The sequence below is a fragment of the Engraulis encrasicolus genome, chromosome 1, assembly GCF_034702125.1.
Source record: "Engraulis encrasicolus isolate BLACKSEA-1 chromosome 1, IST_EnEncr_1.0, whole genome shotgun sequence".
Lineage (NCBI taxonomy): Eukaryota > Metazoa > Chordata > Actinopteri > Clupeiformes > Engraulidae > Engraulis > Engraulis encrasicolus.
Genome location: NC_085857.1, coordinates 26,575,687 through 26,580,686, shown reverse-complemented (window position 1 = coordinate 26,580,686; position 5,000 = coordinate 26,575,687). Strand labels below are relative to the sequence as shown.

The 5,000-nt window shown below is 44.3% G+C and overlaps 1 protein-coding gene across 1 annotated transcript in view; it reads left to right on the top strand.

Moving 5' to 3' along the window:
* The window catches only part of si:ch211-243a20.3 (uncharacterized protein LOC100151507 homolog), a 43,735-nt gene that overhangs the window by 6,588 nt on the left and 32,147 nt on the right, over positions 1–5,000 (top strand). The window lies entirely within an intron of this gene.

The following is a 5,000-nucleotide window of genomic DNA, read 5'->3' as shown; positions in this document are numbered from 1 at the left end:
TTTCTTCTTCTTCCTCCTCCTGCTCTGAACTGTGTCCCATTGAGGTGGAGAGGAGAGACACGCACAGATGCAGGCGCTCACAAACACACAAAGGGCTGTAGTGGAGGGTAACTAAGACTACAAGGTGGACTGTGTAGGATGTAGGGAAGAGTAGGTATTGCCACTGCTATGGCTTAAAGGTGAAAAGGGTATGAAAAAGGGAACATTTGGGAATGGGCAGCATGTATTCTGCAAAGAAACTGCAAAAAATATTGCACAGTGCAACTTTAATATTACTTCTGAAATGTTAGGAATCTATGCAACACAGTGGTGAATGTACAGTAAATGTCTAATTCTATTCTATTCTATTCTATTCTATTCTATTCTATTCTATTCTATTCTATTCTATGCTATTCTACTCTACTCTTCTCTTCTCTGTTCCGTCTCGAACGTCTTTACCTTGCAATCAACTGAGTTGTGTTAGGTCAGGAGGATAATTCAGTGGTACCTGATCTTCACATGACAATGACATGGTTTACCTTTATGAAGAATGACATGGATGTGGATACAGTAGAATACCATAGATTGAAATAGCGAACGAAATAGAACACACGTGCACGTATACAAAGTCAACTACCGTATACACATGGCTTCTCATGTATCTTACTCGTCGTCAGTGAGTCTCAAATCATTCTCAAATGTGAGGAAATACGGATGTGCAATGGCTCAATGAGCTAAGACTATTATGCCGGCAACCCAGGGGTGAGTTTCTCAAAGGGGAAGTTGTTAGCCTGTTAGCAACTTCGGTAGTTGCCAATGGGAAAATGCATTGAAAACAGCAAAGTAGCTACTGTAGTTAGCAACTTTGGTTTCGAGAAATTCACCCCAGGTTTGATTCTGACTCGAGGTCCTTTGCCGAATCCTTCCCCTCTCTCGCCCACTTATTTCCTGTCCAACTCTCTCGATGTCCTGCCCAAAAACACATATTTAAATAAAAAAGAAAGAAATGTGAGGAAATATGAGGTTCATCGAAAATGTTACCTCACACTGGACTCTTGCGACTTTGTTTGTTCCAAACGAATGGCATCTGGATGAGCAAGGTCCTGTAGCTGTCACAGCTGTTTGAGTCAAAGTGTTGGCTAAATGGTAACTCTATGTATGGTAAAAAAAGCCGCACTCCCGGATCAATTTCTTGCAGTTTTAATACTGGGTTAGCATGGCAGACAGACAGACGTTTCGGCCTAAGCCTTCTTCAGCGTCTTTAGGCTTAGGCCGAAACGTCTGTCTGTCTGCCATGCTAACCCAGTATTAAAACTGCAAGAAATTGATCCGGGAGTGCGGCTTTTTTACTATACATGAACTTTGCTCGCACCCAAAGACCTTGTAAGAAACTTTTCGGAGTTGAGCGCACTTTCTCTACTAAATGGTAACTCTAACCACGACCATGACTGGAGCCAAGAAACATATGGCCTGGGTCTGTGAGCACTGGGCACGTGGGCTTGAGTGTGAGTGTGCGTAAGCACGTGCCTGATTTTGTGGGTGTGTGTGCGTGTATAATGCATTCAGTGCATGTAGGTCTGTCTGTGTGTGTGTGTGCGCGTTGGAATATAGTCCCGCGTGTGTGCATGCATGCGTGTGTCTGGATAGGTGTTTGTGTGTGTCAAAGTAAGAAGAAAAGTTAATGTTAAAGTGTACTTTGATATTGTCAAAATCTACTTCATTGTCTAAAATTGTGTTCGACAAGACTCCAATGTGCAGTTAAACTAAACAAACTGATGAATACATTAACAATAGTCACACACACACACACACACACACACACACACACACACACACACACACACACACACACACACACACACACACACACGGACAGTAAAAAACAAACACACTGATACATGGATTTACCCACATTCTCTCTATTCTGGTTGGTTGGTTGCCTGCCTGGTTGGTTGCCTGCCAGGTTGGTTGCCTGCTTGGTTGGTTGGTTGCCTGCCTGGTTGGTTGCCTGCCAGGCTCTACGATCCAGCTGCTGATTTGGGTGGATGCATCTGTTCAATAACTCCTTTAATGTGTGTGTGTGTGTGTGTGTGTGTGTGTGTGTGTGTGTGTGTGTGTGTGTGTGTGTGTGTGTGTGTGTGTGTGTGTGTGTGTGTGTGTGTTAGGGTAGCTTGCATACAAATGGTGACCACTTACACGTAGGCTATCCTATTTAATTCCAAACCACAAATCTTTACATCATATGGGACCAACCGCTGGGCAGGCTGTTTGCCAAACAAGTGGTGAAAAAATGACAGAAACATGGGAGATTTATAAATAGGAAAGTTCAATGAGCATGCCAATAAAATGAAACGGGATTAATTAACCAACCACAAGCCTGTACATCGCTATGAGAGTTTAGGACCAACAGCTGGGCAGATATGGCTACAGAGAAAGTGGGCGGAAAGGACCATGGCCGTACCATTGAGGACACAGAGGTCATATCCTCAGTATTTTTTTCAGAAATGTAAAATTTATCTATGATGAAAATCGACATATGATCAATGATAAATTCAGTCTGCATACGCCACCCCCATTTATCCTCAAGGCAGTGATTAATGAAAACTAACTTAGTTAGAGTTCATTAGTTAGAGTTTGACTGAAGTGTTTGAAGCATTCTAAATGTACAGTATGCAGTACAGCACGCAGTATTTGAGCTCGTTATTTGAAAATGTCCGGTTACGGCCCTGGAAAGGACAAAAACAAAAAACAGGACAGCACAACTAAACTGGCTGTATACTTTTTTGTGTATTTTGTGTATTTGGAATGTACACCCAGTTGTGTTTTTTTTTTTTTTTTTTACTTTGGCTGGGATGACCGCTTTATAAAACTTAATTTAAATTATAAGTAAGTAAATAATAAATATATAAAGTAGGCTTAAGTAAATTATAAATAGATTAGTTCATGGCTGAAGTGCCCTTGAGCAAGGCACCTAACCCCACATTGCTCCAAGGACTGTCACCAATACGCATTTAGGATTTAAAAAAACGTCAGCTAGCTACTACGAACCTTTACACCAGGGTTTCCCAAACTGGGGTGCGTGCACCCCTGGGGGTGCGCGGCCTGCCTTAAGGGGGTGCGCGAGCTGAATAGAGCAATGGCGGATATGGTAGTTTTTATCCAGTATTAATGAACATTAAGTAGTTTTTAATTGTATGGTACATTGTATACTGGAAGGGTCCATCTGAAGTGTAGTTTAATTTCAAGGCTATTGGAAAAGAGGATTCCCCGAAACGACTGTGCTTAATATGCAGTGAATGAGCAGTGAAACCATACTTGTGCGGCCATCAGCACACCAAATTATTCCCTCAGGGGGTGCGCGAACCACATTGAAATGTACAAGGGGGTGCGCATGGAAAAAAGTTTGGGAACCCCTGCTTTACACCATTGGGAGAGTGGACTGACAGCTGGGCAGGCTTGTCGCCAAGGAAGGGGGAGAAATTGTGGAAACATGAGTCGTATAATTAAAGATGGTCAATGGACTGCATTTACACAGCGTTTTCCCATTCCTTAGAGCAGTGTTTCCCAACCAGGGGTACGTGTACCACTAGGGGTATGCGAGCACACTGCAGGGGGTACTTGGAAAAATTTAATTTTAACAAATGTATGGAGCATAGTCACACTGGAATAGAAAAAGCGATGTAAACATGAGTTAGGGGGTACTCATGGCACAACGAAAAGGGTTAGGGGGTTCACGAAACCAAAAAGGTTGGGAAACGATGCCTTAGAGTCCTCAATGTGCTTTATAATGTATGCCTCACATTTACACATCAATGACAGTGGCTACCACCACGACTCATTTGTATTTTGTATCTTGCTGAAGGACACATTGATGGGGTCAGGCGGGTCGGGGCTCGAACCTGCAACCTTCTGGTTGTCAAATAGGCTCCTCTACCACTGCCGCCACCACCACCACCAACAACAAAAGAAAGCTCAACTAACATGCCAATGTTGAACTAAGTGGAATTAAATAATCAACCCCAAACTTTTGACATTGTTATATGAGTAAGGTCAACAGCTGGACAGGCATGTCGCCAATGAAGTAAGGGGAGATCTGAGAAAGAAAGACAGATTTATAATTTAAAAAAATCTCCATGAACCTGTGAACAAGGCTGGGTTGAATGAGAGAGAGAGAGAGAGAGAGAGAGAGAGAGAGAGAGAGAGAGAGAGAGAGAGAGAGAGAGAGAGAGAGAGAGAGAGAGAGAGAGAGAGAGAGAGAGAGAGAGAGAGAGATGAAGTGAGTGTGCAGAAAGAGTATTTGAGAAAAGACAGAGAGGGAGTGAGAAAAAGTGCCAGAGAAAGAGTGACGCAGAGAGATTGTGAGTGTGTGTGTTTTTGTGTGTGCGTGTGTGAGTACGTGTGTGTGCGTGCGTGTGCGTGCGTGTGTGTGCGTGCCTGTGTGTGTGTGTGCGTGTGTGTGTGTGTGTGCGTGAAAGCCGTGAAAGCCCATTTGGTGCATTTATGCCTCACCCGTGCAAGGGGGCAGCCCTCAATGGCGTGGGGAGCAGTGTGTGTGTGACGGTACCATGCTCAGGGTACCTCAGTCATGTGAGTGAGGATGTGTGTGTGTGTGTGTGATTACTCGTGTGCGGGTCGGGAGTCGAACCGGCAACCTCTGGGATGCAAGTCTGACGCCCTAACCGCTCACCCATGACTGCCCACTGTGTGTGTGTGTGTTTGTCTCTGTGTGACTGACAGGGAGAGATATGGTTCATAAGTTATGTATTTAGACCCCTGTCTAACCTCGTGACATGATCACTGCCATAATCCCACATGCGCTAGTTATGTCAGCCCAGCAGTCAGAAGTTCAGAACAACATCGCAATCACACAGGGAGAAGAAGGAGTGGGGCAGATGGGATGAGAGAGAGAGAGAGAGAGAGAGAGAGAGAGAGAGAGAGAGAGAGAGAGAGAGAAGGGGGCAGATGGAGGGAGAGAGCTAGGGAGAGATTGGGTAGCGAAAGAGGGAGAGAGGAGTAAAATA